Raw genomic sequence first — 9482 nt, 5'->3', positions numbered from 1 at the left:
TTTATACATCTCTTCCACACTTAATTATTTTCTCTGCATAGATATCTGAGGCAGGAATTGCTGAGTGAAAGCATTTGAATTTTTGAGGATAAGGCATTCCTCCAAGTTTAATGTGCACACAACATGCTTGGAGATCTTGTTAACACACAGACGGATTTTTAACAGCTATGAGGTGGGTCCAGCTTTCTGGTGACTCCAGGTGTGTCCTTTTGAGTTGTAACGGCATTTTGAGTTGTAACTTCCTAATATCTTTAGTCAAGCTGTCTCTCAGGAATCAGATATATTTTAACAGTTTTTTTTTAAGAGTTACAAAGTGTTCTGAATTGTAAAAATACTTTCCCATACGTTAATTCATTTTACTAGCCCGGGTCTATAGGCTTTACCACCCACCCCTACTTTATAGAAGTGGATATATATTCCATATCACTAGGGAGTTTAAGAGTAGCCGGGAGAGCAGTAAGTTTCTTAAAACATTATCATATTAGGAGCTACCAAGAAATGTTGTGTTTAGTCAAGAGGATATATTTGAAATTCCCTAGTCAAGAATGCTGATTGATGGGCAAGATCACACAAGGCAGTTCTAGGGTAAGGTGAAAGTCTACCTAGGACCCCAAATATGAATGCTCCAGAAAAACTGAGTTTACTCAGGTTTGAGGAAGAACTTTCTAGTTAACAATACTGTACAAATATAGAAAGGTGTTCTGGAAGAGGAGAATTCTCTATTTCTGTGCATACTCAAGCAGATCAGCTGACCAGTTGTTCATAGGTCACAGGGGATGCAGGTGTGCATAGGATATATATGACTAAGCATAGGGCTGAGATCAGAAATATTGCTGTTATCAGTCAATGATCTGAACCTAAAGATGCTGGGGAGGCTATTGATTGGAAAATGCCCTGGATATTGTGGGGGCTGGAAGGTCCTTTTCACAGATCCAAATGGTCAGGTGGCCTGGAATGACCCTTAAAGCATTCTTGGAAGAGTCCACATCCCCTTCACTGAGAACTCCTGTGAGGAGAGTATACTCATCAGCCACCTTTCCGTTCTCCTTAGTTTTTGACTAGCTGCTGTTTATTTAACAGAAATATTCAAACACAGTTCCCCTTGCTGAGGAGCAGAGAACTGGGAGGACAGGTTCTCTCACTAAATCACTTTAGACCTTGGATGAACCACAAATCAGACTAGTTTTTCTGTAGACGGGCTAGCTCATCCGTGTTTGCCGTATGATGCTTGTAGACCCACCCTTCTTGTATGCCCTGTATTTTCTGGGGCAGCACTTGAAAGAAATAATCCCTCTGGAGCTTCCGGATCAGAATGAACTTAGCAAGCTGTTTACTTCCTATGACACTTCACCAGAGTGGTATGGGAGATCTGTGGAAGTAGTGTGTCTTCAACAGTGCTAAAAAGATCGTGCATCTATGACAGCCCTGAATCAAGGAAGCATTCCGAGCCCAGGTTTAGAAAGCAGTGTTATCCAGATACAATTTAAGATGTCATATATCCCTCCAGTATTAAGTGTAAAACTCAGTGGGTTTGCCAAATTCACAGTTGCAGAACCACCACCAAACCAATTTTAGAATAGTTCTACACCCGCCACAAAGAACTGTGTAAATTACTGTCAGTTCTCATTTTCCACCAATCAGTCAGTTTTCTACCCCCAGCCCTAGGCACTACTAATTTACTTTCTAGTTTTGTAGATTTGCATTTTTTTTTTTTTTGAGAAAAGGTTTCATTTTGTAGCCCTGGTTGGACTGGGCTTTACTAGACCAGGTTAGCTTTGAACTCACAGAAATTCATTTGCATCTGACCCGCTAGTGTTGGGATTCAAGGCATGCACCACTGCCCCTGGCTAGATTAGCTTATTTTGAACATTTCATACAATTGCCTCATACAATTCATGGTTTTTGGTGACTAGCTTTTTTCACTTACAATGTCTTCAAGGTTCATCCATGTTTTAGCATGTATTAAGACTTTACTGGTTTTTGTTGTTGAATAGTATTTTATTGTATGGATACTGTCTTTTTATTTATTCAACAATAATTGATAGACTTTGGGGTAGTTTCTATATCTTGCCAATAATGAACAATGCTGCTATATGTATCTGTGTGAAATTTTTTATGGTTGTATATTTTTATTTTTCTTGCATAATTATCTTGGAGCAGAATCCCTAGATTATAACTCTATGGTTGTCATTTGAGAAACTTCCAGGATGTTTCCAGAACAGCCACATCAGTTCACATCCTTGCCAACAATGCATGAGGGTTCCAATTTCTCTATATTCTTTCTAACACTTGTCATGTATTATGCATCTTTTTTGGTTATAATCACCCTAGTGGATATGAAGTGAAATCTCGAAATCTCATTGTGGTTTAATTTAAGTACCCTTATAGCTAATAATGTTGACAATATTTGAAGGAGCATGGTTACTTACATATCTTTTTGGAAGAAATGTCCACACTAATGTTTGCCCACTTAGTCTTAGTATTGACTTGTGAGCTTTCTTTTTGTATCCTACATGAATCCCTTATAAAATGCATGGTACTAACCATCTTTCATTTCAGGGGCTCATCAGTTAACTTCATAGATTTCTTTGAAGCACAAAAGTTTTACTTTTGATAGAGTACCATTTGCGTATTTTTTTCTTTTTATTTTGTTTGTGTAGTTGGCATAATACCTAAGACTTTGAGTACCTGCAGATTAGATTTTGGTGAAATTTCTGAAAAACAGAATTTTTGTGAGGTTGTATTGACAAACCAGAGTAGAAGCTATGGCCTAGAACAGATGGTAGAATTATCTGGGAGCAGAGAGGGGATGTAGCTTTACCAGTGCAGGCACAAGAAGTTCAATCATACCTATCCATGATGAAGTATTTTCAATTTACCAGAGATTATCTAAATTTGGCCTAGAGCAACTTGCTTGATTATCCTCACAATCCCATGAAAGGGTAAGTCTTGTTAGCTGAAGTTTTTGAGTAATAAAACCCATGTATAGACGAATTAGGTAAAATGTTGAAATTCATACAAGTGGAATCTAAATTCTGACCATCAAAGGTCTTAAGATATCTTCTTAAACACTTCATCCAATTCAAAAGTAGCAGGTGTGGTGATAGGTGTGGTCTGTGAGCAGTAATTAAGATAATTAATTTAATGGGAGTCAGTGGAAGAGCCAGGCTGATTTTTTTATTATTTTCAGTGGACACATTGGGAATAGTAGTTTTACCTCCAGAATTAATAATTAACAGAAACAAATCCAAAGTCCTCAGAATGATCTACTCATTCTCCTAGGCCACCACATCCTAACATCTTCCTAGACTCAATTTCCATACACAATTTTAACATTTTCCCCCCGGATTTATCTGTTTACAATGAGTTCCACAGCTAAAGCTTTTTGAAAAGTTCAATTTGATATATTCCTTTAATTGAAATATTAATATGTTTGCATTTTGCTCTCTTACTATTTGTGTTTGTATTACATGTTCTATTTTGTACTTTTATGCCAAATTGGATTAATAAAATTTTTGTTCTTTGTTTATTATATAATTAGCTTGTCTCCTACTACTATTTTGAAAGTATACTTAAGCACTAAAATATACATCCTTTCCCCTTTGAAGTGTAAGATATATTTGTTTTTTTAAAAAGACAACAAATGTGTTTCTAACACTCTCAATTTATTTTGTTACTTCTACACCATTTTTAGTATTACTATATGTTTAATTATTCTTGTGTTTAACACAGCACAAGATGTTTTCAGTCTTGTACAATGTTCATGCAATATGATACAAATATTTTGCTCTTCAAACCATAGCATTTCGTGTTTACCCAAGGATCACTTTCATTTGTGTGGGTCTTTGACTATTTTAGTTTGTATTTTTAAATATGAATTATTTTATCTTTTTGAAGGCATTTGAAAAATGTATAATACTCTGGATTGGCAGTGCTTTCTTTAAAGATAGTTCTTAGAGCTTTTATTTAATTGCTTTCCGACTTCCATAATTTCAGTTGTAAAATCATCTGTTAATCTTTGTTTTTTTTTTGAAGGTAATAAATACTTTTTCCCAACCATGGCTCATATACTCTTATTCCATTTTACCACAAAGGGTATAAGTTATTTTTCTTGGAGAGTGTTTGAAGCTCATCATGGGTCACAATCCATGAGGCTTGAAGTCTTATTCAGCTCCACTCTTTTGTGAAATACATATTTTTTTTTTCTTCATGGCCCTTTACAATTTCTAGAAGTCCAGCCTTTCACTGGTTGCTGCTCTTGGGCTGACACTGATCTCAAACAGAAAGTGAAACCACACCTGGCCCATCCTTCGGGAACTCACTTTCCTCAGAGTTTTGCTCCTGATATCATTGTAATTCTCTAAAACTTAAAGCAAATGTGTACATAAAATATTTCATGTAGTATTATAGTCATCAGTGGATGTCTGCATCCAGATTCCTCAGTCCTTGGATGGGGTTTATGGCACAACTATCAGGGTGTTTGGCCATCCCATCACCAGAGTAGGTCAGTCCTGGTCGTCTCTCGACCATTGCCAACAGTCTTTTGCGGGGGGTATCTTTGTGGATTTAACACTGGGTTAAGGATGAGGGAAAGCACATCAGTCCTGCAGTTTTATAGTTCTTGTTTATTTTACAGGACTTAATTTTTTTCCTTCCTTTTCCCTTCACTTCCAGTTTGCTCTGCTTCTCTGTTTTCTGTTTCTCCCCTAGAGTGACACATGGCAAAGAGTCACTATCAATCACTCTCCCTTTTATACTGTAGCAATTCTTCCCAAGTGTCTAAAAATTATTGAAATTCCTTTGCAGAAGTTTGTGCTCTAATCTGACTAGATGTTTTTGTAATTTCATAAAAGATGGTAAATTTAATTCAGCTAGAGATTGTTCAGCTAACCCCAGTAGCTCATTAGCCTCCAAATTCTTTCTTCGTGCATTTTTTTCCCTTCATTTATCTCTATGGCATTGCAACTAGCATTGAGAGGAGACAGCAGGCAAAACCACAAAATGTGATTCAATGGTTTTTCTATTTAACTCACAGTTTTTCTACAGTTTTTGGCATTCTCTGTCTTCAATCTATACTAAGATTTTGTTTGGTTGTTTTTTGTGGGATTTGTGTTGTTGTTTGTTGAACAAAACATGTTTTCATTCTGGTAAATCTCAAATATTTCCTGAAGAGAGCCTAGTGAGGTCTAGCTGGTTTTCCATCACTAACACAATACATTCAATTAGTAGATAGCAAATGAGTAAATGTTAGCACCTGCTGGAAGCTCACAACCTGGTTAATAGCAGAGAAAATTGCATTTATTGGAGCACAATTAGGACTGACTGTGGGGACATATAAAGCTATCTCAGAGTGATAGTAAGCAGGGTTTGACATCAAAGACATGTGCTTATAAAGAACTTCAACAATAGAATGTTATCTTCTGCTGCCAAGAAATCTCTTCCTCCAAACCACTCAGAGACTGAGGCTGCATACACTTCTTTTCTCACAAGATGGTTTAATTTCTGTCAGCAGCAATCATGAATCCTAAGAAGTGATGTAACTTGTAATTTCTTTGAATGTTGTAGCCCTGAGCTGCTGCCTTCTAAAGTGAGAAAGAGGAGGGTTTATATGAGCGAGAATTGTTGAAACCAAGGTTGGATAAAGCACAGGGACAAATAACCAAATGAATGGAAGCACATGAACTATGAACCAAAGGCTGAGGGCCCCCAACTGGATCAGTCCTGTATAGGTGTCTCTGAATGGGTGAGACAGTCATTTGGCTTGATCTGTTTGGGAGGCAGCTGGGCGGTGGTGCCGGGTCCTGGGCTCATTGCATGAGTTGGCTGTTTGAATCCTGGGACTTATGCAGGGACGCTTGGCTCGGTCTGGGAGGGGGGGACTGGACCTGCCTGGACTGAGTCTATCAGGTCGACCCCGGTCCTTGGGGGAGACCTTGATCTGGAGGAGGTGGGAATGGGGGGTTGGCTAGGGGGGGGGGGGAGAGCACGGGAATCTGTGGCTATTATGTGGAACTGAATGGTGTTGTAAAATAAAAAATAAATAAATAAAAAAAATACTTGAACTTTTCTAGTCTCTCAGAAGAGGGCACCACTAGATGAGGAAGCTAGTAAAATACTCCTCTATCATAAAGACAAAGAAGATGAAGGTGAGAGCTAAGTCCAGCTAGATAAATGAAAGGGGGAGAGGAAACACAATATTAGAAAAAAAATCCTAAATAACTAAATGCTCATTGGTGAAGAGCAGCTAAGTGTCTTGTAATGTGTTTCTATCAAAAAAACTTTCACACAATGAAAGAAAGTGAAATGAAATTTTATGCAATAAAAAGTATGCATCTAGCCAGGCAGTGGTGCACAAGCCTTTAATCCCAGCACTCAGGAGGCAGAGCCAGGTAGATCTCTGTGAGTTTGAGGCCAGCATGTTCTACAGAGCAAGATCCAGGACAGGCAACAAAACTACACAGAGAAACCCTGTCTCAAAAACAAAAAACAAACAAACAAACAAACAAAAAAAACCAAAACAAAAACCAAAAACCAAAAACCAAAAAAACATGCATCTGACAATGATAACATTGAGCAAGAAAAGCAAGCAGTGTACAGAAATGATGGTCATGGTTCTTCCAGTTTTAAACCATCAATGTAAATCAATGAAAAAGTCTGAAAAATTATTTCCCTTAAAACAATGCAGTATGTTCACTTGCAAATGTGGCAATGGTCTTGAAGAGAATGTTCTTAGCAAAGAGACACTCTAGTATAATTCTTTTGTGGATACATTTTGTGTTGCCATAGTAATTGATTGCAGTGTTTTTGAAGTATGCTAAATGTTCATTGTATTCATTTTTTTTCAAATTTAGAAGCAGAAGTCATAACTAATGCAGGATCAGAAAAAGGGATAATTTCTTTCATGTCTTTTCTAAGCCGATCATGGCTAATATTCCTATAACAGGAGGCAATTAGAAGAGAAGGCACATAAATTTATATGATCACAATTTTGTACGACTTGATTGTTCTGAGAACAATGACATAAGGAATAAATGTAAACACTCCATTTCCATAGATTTGATGAAGAGTGGACAGTCATGTAGAATAGGATTAGACAAAAGGATAAGTTGTAAGAGTAATACACCAAGGAGGGAGAACCCAGCAGTGCCTGTCTGTTCAGATTCTTTTTGGTCTCTCTGTGCACAACTTCTTCTCTCTTGACCTTGGGTTGGACCCTTTCTGAGATGGGGGTCATCTGACCTTCTCTCAGACAAGACAAGAACAGACATTTCCTTAAGATCAAATCTTAGACAAGTGGGGATAAAGGTTGAGTAATATTTTCAAGTTTTATGACTGATTTGGGGAAAGAGTTTGGCTTTCATGACTTCCCTTGGGAGAGAGGAGTTGTGTTTCCTTCAGCTTGCCTGGAGATCATGAAGGGTGGGGGAAGGGAGCACAAGAGGCAGTCAGAGCAAACATTTCTGTGAAGTCTTCTCTTTTGAGTACCTAAGTTGATGCCAAAACTATGGCTCCCTGTCTCCATGAAACCATAACTTCTTCTTCAACATTCAATGAGATCTAAGAAGGGTTAATATTTGTATAAAGCTGGCTAGAAATTCTTGTTGAGTTTCTCCTTATCTCTATCTTTCTTTAGCAGTTCTGCTATCCAAAGGCAATGAGAAGGCTTTTAAGGGCTTTGAAGAGGTGTATACTGTGGTCATACCCATAGCAGTGTGGAGAAGAAAGAGGAGGTGGCTGGTGCTACCAAAACTTGTGCCACCTTGTTCTTCATTTCAGCATTTATCTAGTGATCTATCTTGAAGATCTATCTATGTATCAGTTCCACAAGTTACTAGGAGCCTACAGGATTTCATTATTTTAACCTTTATTACTTATGGGGCAAAGCATCTTTTTTTTTAAATTATCATTCTGAGTATCTCTGGCCTCAGATATCAGTCACAGGGCAAGTGCTGTGGGTTTATTGCTTACCCACAGGCTTGGTTTGACATTTTGTTTATCTACAATTGTGTGTTTTGATAAAGTACATTCCAGTTAGTACATAACTCACTAATCATAGCCTTCTCCAGCATACCACAATAACTACTGTTATATAAAACTGAGTAAAAACAAAACAAGACAAAAAAGAAAAAAGAAAAAGAAAAAGATCATGCTAAACCTCCTCTGCTTCCAAACACAGGGTGGTGGTTGGTTGCTCACATTACAGGGCATTCAGAAAGGAGGAAAACCATATCCAGTTGAGGCTGGATTTTATGTATGGCATAAATTTCTATTTCTCATCTCTTCCTTAGGAGCAATCAAGTACACACACACACACACACACACACACACACACACACACACACACACACACGCATGTGCACACACACGCAGACAATAAATGATATATCTTTTCAAAGTTAATTCCTAACTAACAGAACACAAGGCACTGGAGAGATGGCTCTGCGGTTAAGAGTTATACTGCTATTGAGGGGGACCCCAGTTTGGTTTCCAGCACCCACATCAAGTGGCCCACAACTGCCTGTAACTCCAGTTCCAGAGAACTGGAAGCCTCTGTCCTCTGCAGGCACCTGAACTCACATGCACATACCCACACATGGATACACAGATATATAATTCAAAATAAAACAAATCTTAAAAAAAAAATAACACAAATCACACATGAAAATATTTTTGTAGAAAAAATTCCAACTATGAAAAAGTAAACAGAAAAAGAAATAACAGTCCCTATCTGCCCCACCTCCTCCCAGACCTAATCTAATCTTCAGAGGAAACCACTGTTGACAATTGGCTTCCTATGTATGTCTAACATTTATATTATATAATTGTCTATGATTATATAAATGTACAAGCAATATATGTTTTGTACATATATATTGTACATATTTGTACATACATATATGTGTACATAGATACATGTACAATTACATAAACACGTTGTATTTATTATGTGTGCATAAATGCGCATTTAACATTCTTTATATGTGAAGTAGGAAGCACTTCTCATAGATGAGATTCAACATATTTTATTTGTATTAATAGTGTGTGTATAATGTATATACACATGCACATGTACACTGTAAGCCTTATATATGTGTGTATGCGTATATATGTATTACATGTACATTTATCAATAAAACAGACACAATACATTTGATCATATTTATGAAGAGTGCTACCCAGTTCGTATATGAAGGCTGGTACATAGAGGGGGTGTTACATAAATGTTCTTTTGGTTCTCAGTGTCCGAATGAGCTGCTTAGAGGAAGTGGTAGTCGAATTGCTTTTGGAAAGAACAGCAGATCAAGGTGTAAGAGGATTAGCTTTACTTTTTAATCCTTGGTATGCCTGAAAGCTTTGATTTCCTTGTTGTGAAGTAGGTCAGGATAATGGTGATAGTTAGAAACATGCCCAAAAGATTAATGAAGAAATATTTGCAAATTATTCAGACATGACAGTATAAAAAAATAAGAGGGAAGAGAATG

The sequence above is a fragment of the Peromyscus leucopus genome, chromosome 15 (genome assembly GCF_004664715.2).
Source record: "Peromyscus leucopus breed LL Stock chromosome 15, UCI_PerLeu_2.1, whole genome shotgun sequence".
NCBI classification, from domain to species: domain Eukaryota; kingdom Metazoa; phylum Chordata; class Mammalia; order Rodentia; family Cricetidae; genus Peromyscus; species Peromyscus leucopus.
This window is presented reverse-complemented; position numbering follows the sequence as displayed.